This window comes from Varanus komodoensis, unplaced genomic scaffold, assembly GCF_004798865.1.
Source record: "Varanus komodoensis strain SLA01 unplaced genomic scaffold, ASM479886v1 scaffold1, whole genome shotgun sequence".
NCBI lineage: Eukaryota > Metazoa > Chordata > Lepidosauria > Squamata > Varanidae > Varanus > Varanus komodoensis.
In genome coordinates, this window is record NW_025335268.1 from 66,845,005 (window position 1) to 66,860,067 (window position 15,063).

General features: G+C 41.1%; 1 protein-coding gene across 3 annotated transcripts in view; it reads left to right on the top strand.

Annotated features, from left to right (window-relative positions):
- The first annotated feature begins 937 nt into the window (after positions 1-937).
- The window catches only part of BACH2 (BTB domain and CNC homolog 2), a 220,543-nt gene continuing 206,417 nt past the window's right edge, over positions 938-15,063 (top strand). For 2 of the 3 annotated variants that reach the window (XM_044427674.1, XM_044427656.1), the window contains exon 1: positions 1,446-1,719. The gene's annotated coding sequence lies outside the window, so the exon portion shown is untranslated. Of the gene's footprint in view, positions 1,295-1,445; positions 1,720-15,063 lie in introns of those variants that run through there. The other variant, XM_044427665.1, reaches the window with a different exon arrangement.

The window sequence follows — 15,063 nt, forward strand, 5'->3', positions numbered from 1 at the left end:
TGATGGGCCACTCTTCTATGGAATGGGGTTAATTTATTCTAAAATGCAGCTGGATACATTTTGTGCAGTTTCCAGAAATAAGTTCTTGAGCAGTTAGGAATATTAACTTGCATCTTTCTATTTTTTCCACCATTAGAAATCTGGGAGGTGTTCACTGTGGAAAGGAGGGGGTTCTACCAAATATTTGTGCAGTTGAAAACAATGCTAAGAGTTTGCCGTTTTCTTTGGTTGCCCCACAGATGCAGGGAAGGACATGCATTCTGTCAATGCATAATATCATTTATCCCTCTTGATTTATTTCGTATGTATTTTAACTAGACTTTTAACTACTTACCAGGTAGATTTACTTTTTAAAAAAATCTAAAACATATTGCAGCAGTCCATTGATGTTTACTGTCGTAATCCATCTATAACCACATCAGTTTTGATTGTACTCCACCAAGTGATCTCCGCTCAATTTTATTATGATTTCAACCGGCTTCCTTTTAGTGAAATGCATTTTTATTTAGGAAGGTGCCGGTGATGAAAACCTTGGCACGCGTCTGTTTCTTTAAAGGACCATCGCCAGCCCTTCTACACAGCAACAGTGACCTCACGCACCCTTCGGCTACACAGAGAGCGGCTGCCGCGGCTTTATCTTTCCACCGCTACATCATACATGCCTTTCCCTGGCCTTCCTTCCACACACGTAAGAACTTGGAGCTCTGCTGAGACTGGGGAGAACGGAGGAGGAAGACGAGGAAGGGGACTACAATTCCCAGCGTGCCTTTCGGCTCCCCCACCCGCGCGAACGGAAAAGGGGAGGGGGAAAAGTTGGGAACGAAGAAAAGCAAGAGCAACCCCGGAGGCACTGGGGATGATTGTGCGCATGCGACAGAGAAGCCCTGGAAGAGAATGCCGACGCAGGAGCCGCTATTCGCGGAGCGCGTGTACGCTTGCTTCTGCGACTCCCCGCCGCTTCCGAAGAGGGCGCTACGCGATTTGCGCAACGTTGTTGTGAATGGGGGGAAGGCGGGGTGTATGTATGTGTGTGCGGTAGTTGGTAGTGGCGGCGGCGGTGGGAGGAGGATGATGTCAGCCTGCGAATGTCAACAATGTAGCGATTGAGGGGAGTAGGCGGCGTTCCATTGGGAAGAGCGCGAGCCGCGGGGAGAGTCCGCGTAACCAGCAGAACGGGGGCAGCAGCAGTAGCAGCAGCCACAATACGACGCCACCGCCAGGCTGCAAAGAAGCACCGAGCCGCCGCCGCCGCCGCCACCTTGGGCAGACCGTGCCCGAGTGCTTCAGCGGCAGAGTAATTCCTCTGTGGCTGCCTCGTCCACCTCTCGCCCCCCCCCCCACGTCCCTATTGCTGCCGCCACCTCCTCCTCGTCCTCCAGTCCCCCCTCCACTTCCCCGCCCCCTCCTTTTTATATGTATACGTGTTTCTCCCTCCCCCCTCCCTTCTCTGTTTCCCCCTCCTCTGCAAGACTTTGCTTCGTGAGGCAGCTGTTTTTTTATTATTATTTGTTGCTGCTGCTGGGTTTTTTAAAATTATCATTATGATTATTAAAGCAATCGGCATGTGACGTGCGTCTTCTTTAGGTGCAAATTTTCTTCGGACAACCTCAGCAACAAAAATAATCCTCAGCAAGATTGAGTCTTGTCTTCTTTTTTCTCGCTCCTTCCAAACATTCGCCTCATCGACGGCGAGCTAGCGAAAGTTAACGTGGATAGAAGGTGAGTCTCTTTCTCGGTCTCCTTTTTCTTTGCTTTCTCCATCCTAAGGATGGACGGAGACGAACTTTGGCGTGCTGTGCAGCTGGGAGAGGGGCTGATTTTTTCCCTCTTGAAAATTAGGACTCTCTCTTTTCCATTTTATTTGTACCGTACTCGATTCATTTTAAAGAAAGGGGAAACGTTGCATAACTGGAAAGCGTGTATGAAATGATCCGATGCCTGTTTGGCTTGTGCGCGCTCTTAGTTATGCTCCGGATTGTGACCGGCACACCGGCTTGGCTCTCTTGGACTACCGCGGAAGGATGGCTTTTATAGGTGACCGGGGAGGAGCAAAGCGGAGTGTGGAGAGCGGGAGGGGTTGGGCTGTCTTACAATGGGTCATTTTTAATTGCATTAAAGCTTTCGTCCCGGCACACCGGGGGGCGAAAGTGGCAGTGCTTAGTCCATGCCTGGGGATAGGTGTTTTGAGCAAGCTGCAGGAGGAAGAACTCGGGATAGTAAGTCTGGCATTGTGGAGAGGGGGGGAGGTGGCGGCTGCTCTTGCGTTGTGTTTTATGTTTGTGGGCGCGTGTGTGTGAGAGCAGCTGTCAGATTTCGAGGCCGTTTTAACAAGCTGGCCAAAAGGGAGTGCAGGCATTTGGTAGGCAGATATCCCTGGTCTTTTACTCCTTCTTTATGACTCCCCCCTGCGCCCCGTGTATCTTTGGTGCGTTCCAGTTTTTCCTCCGTACGGTACTTGATGGTTCTCAAATGAACATCTTGTGCCTTAAGACAAGTTCAAATAAAGAGGTTTGTCGCTCGGGGGAGGGGGAGAGCTACTGAACAGATTTTTTTTTTTTTTTGCATCGAGTGGCATAATAGGCTGAGCGGTGGGGTGGGGGCTTGCGTGTGCATGTTTGTTCAGTCTGGGTGGCTAAATGCTTCCTGCCAGATACCCATTAAAACCATCCAGCATGGGCAAGGCATGTAAAGCTGCGCTCATTATCCCCGCTGCTTCTGTCCTCTTTGTCCCATTGGGGTTCCCTATTCATAATTTGATGTGTATTGTGATGTCAATCGGGTCAGTGCCCGGGCTTCATTCTCCCTCCCCCCTCTTTTTTGGAGTGGTGTGTGTTGCAATGAAAAGAGGAAAAAAAAAAAACAGTTTGAGAGGTTAGGCGATAGAAGTTCCTCGTCTGTTCAAAAACGGCTTGCTGCTAAAGCTTGCTGTATCATTCTGTGGATTGCCTGGAAGTGATAGCTGCTGTCTATTTCCTCCTAAAGATGCACTTGTAAAAATACTTGGGTGGGTGTGCCTGAGTGTGTATGCTTGGGACAGATTATTGCGTTTGTGGTGTATTTATAAGACATACAGGTTGAGCTGCCAAATCATCTAATGACTGGGGGCATCCTTTTGGCAAGTGGGAGTCTCATTTAAATTATTTGCAATTATTAGCACTGGAGGACTATTTCTCTTAGTCTTTCGGAAGGTTGCCTTTAGATTGTGCCATAGTTTTATGAGTCCTTTTCCTATCAATGCAATCTGTTGAGTTGCACAGTCAAGGATAATTGCCTTCCAACAAAATACCTTCATTGCCTTCTGGGATCCCAAAATAAGATAATGCTTAATGAAAGATGGTGTCCCCCCCCCCCCCCCCCGGTATAAAGTTGGAGAGATGTTAGTGCGGATAATGATCTGATTTTCCCAGATCATTAAAAATGTAACATATAGGCCAGGCAACTAACTTCAGAAGCTCTGGCTGTCATGAACTAAGCTAAGTGTGAAATCATGCCTCTCCTTTTGTGGAATGAGCTATTTTTGTAATACAGCAGGCATCTTTCGTAAAATGCTTCAGTTATTGTGAGATCATCATGCTTTTCATTATTGAAGTCCAGGAAGATCTGGAGTTAACTTTTTAATTTAAGAGAAAAAACGTGATGTAGAAGTGATGACGCCTTACAGCTTAGGAATTTCAATGAAGGAAATTGGCACACTCACTCATTGCCATACAGTGTTGCTATTTTCACTCTATAGACTAAAATTGCTTAATGTTTTAATCCCCCTATGGATGAATAAATAAAACATTAAAGTTCATACTTTGTCATATGCAGCCCAGTCCTATGCACATTTATTCAGAAAAAAAACCTAGGTGAAATGAACTCCTTAATTTTTGAATGTAGGCCTAAGGTTACCACATATTTACCTGGGACTGAGTTTGAGTGTTGCCTTTGTCATGAACTCATTAAGTGGAATGATAAGCAAATTGCTAGACTTTTTCAGCCATACTACAGAAACCATGGTATAATCAAGCAGGACAGTTTCATGCATTTTTACTTTCTCTCTTTTCCTTTTGTGCAGCCAATCTAACTAGACTGCCTTGTGTCTGATTTGAAGACAACTCTTGTTAGTTTAAATTAGGGTTGCTTCAAACAAGCCAGTATCAAATTGTTGAGCAATCTGGCTTGTTCAAAAAACAATACAGAACAAAGCAAAAAACACTTACATGAACTGACAATCAAGTATAATGAGGAAGTTTGGTTAGTTTAAAAGTTGAGGCAACTCCGCTTCTAGTCTTCATAGCCATACCAGTTGTGTGCATGCAAGGTTAAACTCTAGTTACCATTTCGTCTGCACTAGGCCACACACTCTCAGCTTTTCAGTCAGTGTCAGTGGTATGGGGGAATGTAGTCCTGCCTCACAGATTTGTTCTGTTACAACAGGATAGAGGTGTGCAATATAAATAGCCAAGCCTGCTTGCTCATTAGAAACTACTGGGGAGGCTCCTTTGAGTTCTTACAATGCTCAGCTGCTTTTGTCAGGGAGCAGGAGAGGGTCTTTTTTGTTGTCACACTTAGAAGTTTTCTCTCCTCTGATGGTTTCCCATTGTGTCATGAAGTCATTTCCTTTTTCTGGTAGGCGCTGCTGTCCACTGGTGATGATTTTAAATTCCCTGGAACTTGAGTTTTTAATGAACCTTTATCTCCCATCTTCCTAGACTCTCTTTGTTGTCTTTACAGTATTTTGAAAGTTGCCCCAAGCATTTTAAACAGAAAGGTGATACATGATCATGGATATGAGAAATATTATTACTTTAACATGCTTGAAGCTAATTTTTCAGCTCAGCAAATGTCTCTTTGAAGGAAACCTGGTGCATTTAAGGGTGTACAGATTGGCACTGTAGTATGGTGGGTATACAAGTACTCACCTGCACGTGGCAATGTTTAGATCTATCTTATTATGAAACTGCCAAGAAATTTTAGCCTGTAGCAGTGAATATGGCAACACTATAATTTATAAATCCATTTTTTAAATATAAATGCCAAAATTTGAAGGATCTGTCACTACTGTCTTAGATTTAAATACCACTTCATGCTACAGCCTGAAATGAGATGCATTTGAAAATATTGGATACTTGACTTGACATCAGAATTCTCTTAATGGTAAAATAGGAAGGGTTTTTTAAACTCCTTGATTCATAACCGTGGGAATGAGAGTTGAGACTGTATGTTTGTATTCCCAGTTCTGAGGATAACTTGTTCTGTGGCATGCTTCATTTTCTCAAGGTGCACAGGTAATGCCTTCAGCAATGCTATGAAGATGATTGATGTTTTCAGTGTAGTTAAGAGATCTGTTGATGAGTAGCTGTACTGTAGAAGTTCAAGCAATGATGAGATAAAATCTGGCCCTAATTAACTTCTGGAAAGTATGCATTCATAAGCAGGAGAGACAGGTTGAGGAGTGGAGGTAGGACAACACACCAACACTTAACCTGTCACTAAAGAGCCTTGTGGGAAACTTACAGTGCAATCTCATGCATATATACTCATTCCCAGGAAAGTGTTAAAAGGATTAATGAGGAAACCCTAGATGTTGGATTTAGTCATTCATAAAAATGCAGGTGGAGGGGTATGTGTGTGTTGAAAGGACTGCATGGGCAAATGGAGCTGGTGCTGCTTTTTCACACAAAGGCACACCGCACTGGGTATTCCTATAAAGGCTTTCAAGGTACTTTGATAAAGACATGGTGGTCATGTCTATGTGGTTCTTGTGTACAGAAATGGAGTAAGTGCATTCGCAAGTGAACACAAGGCCTGAGGTTGTTACTCGCATAGGCCAGGAGCCTAAGAACAGCACAACTAGTTGCATATGCCCAAGGGCTGTTTGGCTTTGTGTCTCTCAAGTAGCAGCCCTCTCCCCAGTGTCCTAAAGTACATTGATGTTGATGTGGAGGGGGTTTTCACAAGCACTTATCGGTATGTCTCCCTGTACTCTGTATGTGATTGATGTGTGTGTGCATGCACGCACGCACGCACACACGCTGGGGCCAGGGCCCAGGGTGGCGCGGGGGGGGGGGAGTCTTTTTTTTTTCCTTCTTTGAATAGCATTCAGAAAATTCCACTCTGCATGCCCCAAGCACTGAGCACACCTCAAGTAGGTCTTAGATGAATGTGGAGGATTCGGCTTTGCCCACTTATACTTTGGCCGGATTGATAACTTTCACTTTAGCACCACTCATTTATGCAACAACGTTCAGGGTTAGAAAGTTCACGGTTTGAATTTCCCCATTTTGCAGTTTCAAGTGCAGGCCTCGGTGAAGCTCAGACCTCAGTCTAGTTCTCATCAGTTTTTACCGTCACTACCTCTGTCCCCTTCACTTTCTCATGAAACTTGGCTTGCTGCAGTGCCAAGTGGGGCTACTGCTGCCCTTGCCATAAGGAGCCACTCCTGTGGGAGCTAGAACTCCAGAGAGATGTAGTTTTCCAGGCCTTTGTGCCCTTAAAGGTTTCATGTGTTCTCATTTGTACCAGTAAGCATAGTGAAGATTCTAGCACTTCTGAGTCCAGTTGTTTTATTTCGTGTTTTTAAGAATTGTGGCACATCAGGGGAGGAGGATGCATTACTGTATGTGCTTTTCTTGTTACAAGCTTCCTAAGGAGGGCTCTGTCCCTGAAAGCCAGCCTACAAATCTATTCAAGAAATTCAGTTTGCTAAAGAACTAGAAGCCCCCAGGAACAGAAGTTCCAGGAACCACAGTACTCAATCTCTCTCTTCATGGTTGAGCATTGTTGTGTGCAGCTTGCTACTGTCACTCCACCTGGTATGTTCTAGGGAGAGGGAAGAGCAGCGAGAGGGGTTTCCCAGCCTTATCATATACCAAGGGATGGTTCTGAAGCCATGCTGAGGTCTGAAGCTTGTCTGGGGCTAATTTGGATTCTGTTCAAATCCAAACCAGATTGGCTCATTTTAGGCAATCACATCTCATATTGTGCTGGAGGAACCTCACGTAGTCTTTTGTGCTCTGGTTAATACATAGAAATGGGTCATGGCCTCTACCTTCTCAATATGCTAGAATTTTTGCTGTTATACTTGGATATTCATGGAGACGTAATAGAAGTATACATGCAAATATTATAGGTCACCAGCTAGATGCAATATTGGATAAATCTATATTCATATCCATATTCATAAAATAAGGTATTTTAATGCAGATATTGGGTATCAGAATGGAACTTGCTAAGTATGATAGGTGAGGTGTTTATTATGTGATAATCTTTATATGCAATGTTTACAGTAGATGTTGGAACTAAGAATGCAGGCACATTCTATAGGTTGAAAAATACATGAAAACATGGTGTAATTTGGCATTTGTCTACCTAGGAAGTTGATTTGTTACTCAGGTGTAATCTCAATTTAACACTTGCATATGAATATGTGAATTAATTTTTCAAGGTTTTTAGTATTCTGTAAAACACTTTTATTAAAGGCTAATTGTAAAGAATATTAAAGGTTAAACTTCTATAATAGGATAGAACATTAGCAACAATTAATAAAATTGATGTGTGTTTTCTGAAAGCAACAGTGTAGTTGCACTTTAATGTTTGTCTGCTGCTAAAGTATCTTCTGATAGCAAGATTGTTTACTGTTTTACTGTTAAAACAATGAAAGACGTACTAATTATCTATATATCTCAGATTTCCACTATTTCAATATAGGTTTTCCTAAGCCTGGGACAAGGAGATGTTTAATTTTTGAGAAGTAGAAATATACAATCCAATCCAATACTAATATTAGTAAAATGATAACAAGTGTCCTAACAGATCAAAAATGAACCTGGTATGTACCCTAAGACCTGCCCTATGATAAGTATTTTGAGGACGGCATTTACTGACCCATGATCTCTTAAAAGTAAATGTACATGAGTGAAAGAGTTTAGAAAGGTTGAACTGTTAGACATTGATGATGCAATATAAATGGCTGACCATATTTGGCATGTAAGATCTAACATACACCCTTATATTTTCATGGGGATAACATCAATGAATCAGTTCACCTTGTACTATTGAAGGATTTTATACTATGGTATACTAAGTAAAGTTGGAAAATAATGTTCCGGAAGCATATAAAATTTATAGATACAGTAATGTCTTTTGGGTACCATTACATCCCTCTGATGCATTTTCTGATAGACGTAGTTTGTGTAACAGTGGGTTGTCCATGTTAGCCTTGTTTCAGGGTAGCTTGTGATGTCTGAACCTGGTATGGCCTTCTCAGCAAAGTTTGCTAACCTTGCACAAACCACTCTGAGAACCTATGGCTAGGTTTATGTAATGATCCTGGGAATACATTGCTTCTTTTCGTCACACCTGTGCATGCTGGCCATACAGTTTTCCAAATAATCTTTACAATATATGGCTTGTAGTGTTGTCTGAACCTGGCAAAGAGTGTAGTTGCAGGCAGAACTCCACAAACATATGCTATGGTTCTGAGTGGTTTTGAAGCCCCATGCCGTGAGGGTATCTAGGAAAGTTGAGTGTGGTGTACACCTGGCATATGCTCAGGTGGAGACAAAACCCATTGTGGCTTTTTTTCTCCATGATCATGTGAATTAGTCCTGTAACTACTTGTTGGGTTGTTCAAAGTGGCTTGGTGTGAAGTGTGAATCTGGCACAATGGAGTTACAGAGCCCCTTGGCAAGAGGAGTACAAAACCCAGTAGTTTCCTGCAAACTCACTAAATATCCTTTGCTACTATGACTTGAATTAACAGTAATCAATGTATTCCTCCTCTTCATTGCCTTTCTAGATTGCTACACCTTTTTTCCCTTCAGGAAGATTTGCATATATTTAATGTTGCTATGTATTTACCTTCAGACACATATCTGTGGAAACAACCTTTTTTATCCTTCTGATGCTTCAGCAAATTTGTGCAAATCTCTCTGAAAACTGAAAAAAAATAAACCTAAATTCTACTCTGCTAATGAGGATATTTGCACTCATTAGGGAAATGGTGGCATAGAATTGCTGAGGTGGTGCTACAAAGGCCCATGGGATATGAGCTAGGAGCAGGTGGGAAGAAGGCAGGTAAAGCCTCAGAAGGCCTGATAGTCTGTCAGAAGAAATGTGGGTTAGTGAGTGAACAACCAACACATCATAGTTTATTTTTAGGCGTGGCTTATTGTGACATGTAAATTGGTCTTCAGCCTTTCATCAACTATAATTATAATCTGGATAAATACCCTGTGGTATTAGAGAGTAAATAGCATGTGTTTTGCTGGTAAATTGACCTAGAAGTTTTTAATCTGAACTTCTTATGCTAGCAGTTCTTTTCTGTTATTGGATTTCAAAGAACATAACATGCTGGAATACTTAAATTGCCCACTTTTCTATTCTGAAATCATCATAAGGTTTGCTACAACTGTGCTAATAATGCCTACTCAGCTTTTGCAAAACTTGGTCACAGTTTCTTCTGTTATGAACAAAAACTAAAATAAAGTAAAAATCTTATGGCAGCTGCATGAATTAAGAATTCATTTTGAAGCTTGCCTCAAGAAAATGTAAAATGTATGAGCATAGTCAGCTGAGTTGCAGCACCCTCGTTTTGCTTTCTAGTCAGACTGAAGCATCTTTGTAGTATGTTGAAAAGCGTCATACTTAGCCTGCCGCTGCTGGAGTTGAAATTATAATTTTAATGTGAGCAAGCAGAGGAATGCATATAAATTTCTGTGTGATCAATAATGAGCTTAAATTGAAGCTACTGGCTTAGCACAACAATTACCAGCATTGACAGAAGAGCTATTGAATGAACAATACATGTAAATCAAAAAGGAAAAAGGGGAGAACCTACCAAAAATCTAATCAAATTCTCTTTTCTATGTGTGAAATATAATATTTGTAATCTTCTATGGAAGGTGTTAAAATGGGTAATTTTCTACTTGTTCTTTTAAGATTTGGGGTATACCTACTATTAATACCTAAGTAGTCTAGTATTGTATTGCTACTATTTTTCAAGCTGCAGGAAAATGAACTTTTGCAGGCTTTTTTTCTTTGTGTGGTTCTATACATGTTTACTTGGAAGAAAGTTCCATTGTGTTTAGAAGTAGGCTTTGGGTTGTACTGTTAGTCTTGCTTAAAGATTAATGAATTAGCACAACTTCTTACTTCACTCTGGAACCAAAGTGACTTGCAAATGTTTGACCTATATTGTTTCTGTGTTCACATTACTTATCCTAATTTATATAGATTTAAATAAATTAGCAGTACTCTGAAATGACTAGAAGTTTTCAACTAGTGTCTGTAAATGCTTATTTAAAATTCTCATCCCCTTATGCATGACAGACTTCTTTTTATGAACTGTTATATAACTTGGTTTTAAATTTTCCCTTATATGATAACAAAGACAGTTGCTCATAGAAGTATCATAAATCACAGTACCTAGGAAGTTAAAGCTGCTTTACCAAGGGATGATTCACAAATTGTAGGCATTAGATGGACATAGCTACCTAGTGTGCGTATTGGTGGTGTTGCCTGTAATGCTTACTTTCCTTTCATGTATTTTTTAATAATCAGTTTAATCTCAGGGTTTCAGGACAGCTTACATCAATTTCATCCATTTCTATTTGTAGTCTATAATATTCACCATTTACGATGCTTTGCAATTATTTATCACATCCTTCCCCTACAGCGCCATGTTTGAGAAACCTGTTTGGGGGGTTGGAATCCATCGAATCCCATGGACTTGGCTTCCTGACCTATGGTCAGCTTTGTCACAGCATGGATTCTGAGTTCCTAGCAAATGTGCCTGACATTCATGTGGCACTCGCCTGGAATTGAGTCCCATACGCTGTGCAAGTGGTGCCCCTGCTCCACACTGCATGCGCGTGACACAGGAGGTTGTTACTGTGGGGTTTGGCAGGAATGGAGCCCCTTAGGACCACTGTATAAGCAGCATTTGTTTTCTGCATGATGCGGGGGCAACCTTTGTTTGTGCTGCAGCATCTGATGCGGATGAAGGGTGCAGTTGCACAGCCTTTCTTCTGCAAGCATCTGCAGAGTTCATCTCAGCTTGGCTAACTTTCTAAGGTTGGTCCAAGTACAAGGGAAATTCACTGGATGCTAGTGGGACAGATTCTGCTGAGTTTCATCCTAACCCTACCCCACCCTTTTAAACTTTTGCTCAATTCAGTGGGTTGACTTCAAACTTAGTTATGCTTAGAGTAGATCTATTGGTTTAATTGTGACTTAAATTGGTCATGACTAAGTTTATCCATTTGTTTCAGTGGGTCTATCTGGGCATTAAGTGTGAATCTGGCATTATGCATACAGTTTAGTCTCAGAGATAATGACTTGTTCATGATCTGCTAATTTATTTTGTAGTTGGAGAGGATTAAATTCAATTACATTTGAGCCTGCCATGTCCATATTCACCACTGGCACCAGCAAGTGATACAGATTTTTCAGAAAACGTAAAGGAGCAAAACTATCCAATACTCTACACTGATTGGAATCTGATTTTAACATGTTTGAATTATGCATATGCTTCTGTTTACAAATGCTGACACTATGCATGTGTTTGCACTTTCCAGGGCAATTCTTCTGAAAGAATTGTTTAGCATTTAGAAAAGTTGAGTTGAACAGGTGCTACATCCTTTCCTAATTTGTCTCATGAAACAGTTCCATTTTAGAAAAATAGTATTTTTTTCCTTGAAAGAAAAAAGTTCTCCCTGTTATTACTTTACTCTCCACTACTTTACTCTCACTTACATTTAATCATTGAGTCCACATTATGGGGCTCCATTTGGCATTGGCCAGCACTTTCATGCAGTGTATACATTGTTTAAAAAACCCCCCACAACAGTGGGTCTTGCACATCACATTGCAAGTTCAGGATAGATGAAGGTACAAAGCTGCCAGTTTTTATACTGTGTGAAGATGTCTTAAAAGGTTTATAGACTGCTATAAGGCAATTGTCATTTACTACCTTGCTGGTATAAACTGTTAAGCCTTTGGGCAACATAGCAGTAATATGCATGTGCAAAATTGCATTTCTCGTTATTATTAAGTAAATGTAACCCCTCTGCTCCCCCTTCCCTTGCTCAAACCCTGTGATTAAGAAGTGTCTCTTTCAAGTCGGGGATTTATTTTTAAGTCAGAGTGTGTCCCAGCATCTCTCTTTCTAGAAATTAACCTTTAGCCTTCTGATTATGAAATAATTTTCTGGTTGCAGTGAAGGCCATTTCTAGTGTTCCAAGTTCAAAATAAGCTTCTTGCTCATTTAAAACAAAAGAAAAAGAAAAAAAGGAAGTATACATTACTTGCTGGTCCCTAGGCAGTATGATGTGTTCTGTGACAACAAATTCAGTTTTGAAAAAAGAGAAGTAGTTAAAATCCTTTTTTTTAATAAATAGAAAAGCCGTTAAAATGAATTTATCCCTCAGACTCTATTGCAGCTGCTACTTTTTGCTAACATTAAAAGGGGTGTGTGTGCATTTAATTGTGTTTAATTCTGAAGTATGAATAAGAAAAACATACACTGTAGGATGAAGGTGTTCTATACACTAATGGATGGGTATCCTTACTGAGCAGGCAGGGGTGTGTGTGTGTGCGCTTGCGTTTAGCATATCTGAACCATTTAAAAATGTCAGCAGTTTCCTACAGGCAGCTCTTGCTGACTCACGTGTCTGCTGCTGCAGTACAAACCACCCTAAGTTAAGCCATCCACAATAGGAAAGTACAGACTTGAAAAATGTGCGAGTAGCTTTGTTGCTTAAAGGCTATTTTAAGTTCTCTTTGCTGCTGCAGTTTCCTTCCTTGTGAAATATCCTAACACAACTTTCAGCTCTTTTCCTTTTTGGATTACTCTTGGGCACACATTTGAATCAAAAATGTCCAGATGTGTTGCACCTGTGGTAAATGTAGTTCCTGTAGAATGCAGGTGTATGTTTGATTATCTTGGGACTGTTGCATGGATTCCATGAAGTACATGTTTGACAGGGATCTAGAGTGAAACCTGTAACTCGGAGTATACCTATGTCCGAAATATATCTCAACTACATTTTGCAGTTTTAAGAGTATGCTTGGATATATGCCATTTACAGCAAAACACTTACTTGGATTGTGTGGAGCAGTGTCAAGAGAACGGAAGTGTATGGATCATTATCTTTAATTCACTGGCTTTATAGATATTTACTGGCCAACTATTAGAATACAAGCAGTGTATGCCCATAATGTGTGCTGTATCATCTAGCAAAGCTTTTTGGTCAGGAGAGGACCTTCTTGCCTTGATCCACAAGACCCTGCTGTCATCAGTTTGCTAGAGAGCTTGCAGATCAATTCAGTCACGTATGTGCCAACATAATATGATATGGATGAACCACAGTTCAGTTTAGGCATGTTATGGATGCTTTCCGCTTGTACAGGCCTGAAGATGTGACAAACCGCTTGGTGGTCTGAGCCCTACCATGTGTTCCCTTGATTGCTGGCTATTGAAAGCTGTCACAGCTAGGTTGGAGATACCAGATGGTTTGGGATAATTGCCACTCTGTATCTGATCTTCCATTCTTGGGGTAAGGTGTGAGAACATGTGGTGGCTTTTCAGCTCTGGCCAGCACTGAGTATTTTGATGTTTATCTGGTTTCAAATCAGGTTTTAAGATGAAAACAGCGTCAATTGCCCTGATGGATGACTTATTCTGGGGAATGGATGAGGTGGGGCAACCTTGAGTCTCCTGGACTTCATACCAATTTTTGTAGCATTGATGATAGTATCCTTCTGGACAGTTTATCCATTTTGGGTTAGGCAGACACAATATTGTGGTGTTTTCAGTACTTTCTAGATGGTCAATACCAGGAGTTGGTATTTGTGTGACTAATACCTCACTTCATAGCCACTTAGAACTTCGCAGTACACCATAATAGCCTATCTTGTCCATTATGATGTTCGGTATCTATATGGAATTGCTGGGGGATCATCAAGGTGATGACACTTGCCTTCAAATATCATTTACACCTACTCATTCCAGGGAGGCAGCGGAATTATAGAACTTGTGCCTAGAGATGTTTTGGGGATGAATTAGAGTGAAAAGCTGAAATTCAGTAAGGTAAGGCAGTGGTATGAATACGAACAGTGGTGTGAATACAAATCTGGATGAAGATTTGTAACTGGTTCTAGATGGGGTAAGCACTATTCCTGAAGGATCAAGTACACAATTTGGGCATGCTCCCAGATGCACTGCTACCTGGGGAAGTTCAGGAGGCAGTATTACACAGGATTATTTTTATCAGCTAATGCTAATGAAACAACACCAATCCTATCTGGAAAGATTGACCTTGCTTCAGATATTCATACTCAACTGTCATCTGGGTTGGGTTATGGTTATGCAAAGGTGTATTGTAATGGATCTTCATTTAATGACAATTCAGAAAGTTCAACTTGTACAAAATGCAACTGTTTAGCTATTGGTGTTTGGCAGTCTTACCATGTAACACCTATATTAGACCACCTGCCCTGGCTGCTAATACACTTGTATGCAGGTTACTTGAAGAATCACCTTCATTTGTACCTTTCCCACACTTTGAATCAACCTTGGAAACCCTATCTGTCAAGCGTAGCAAGCACAGGGAATAGGGGGCTTTAGTTATGGTAACTGCTGTTTGTGGAACTCCATTCCAGCAGATCTTATTACTACATGCCTTCAGGTGGACCCCAAGACCTATCTGCATTTATCCTATCAGAACTTTATTGAATGCCTTTGTGCCAGGATGGATTTGATTTAAATCAAATCAATTTAAATCACTTGTCAGAAGGACTACAATTAAATCATGGTTTTCCACATAATTTGCATTCATGTCTGCTTTACCTGTAGGAAGAGGAATGTCATTAAAATATTCCCAAACTGGGTCTCTTTTAAGGCCCTGCTGCCATTACAGGTTTTCTTCTCCAGAGAAAGAATGATATGGTAAACCTCAGGTTATACACAAAAATATCCAAAGACTTGAGTATTCTGCTCAAAAGATTTCACTTTTATTTTTGTTCCTCCCTGCACACACTTAGCTTCTTGTGCAGATCTATTCCACTTCTAACAATCTT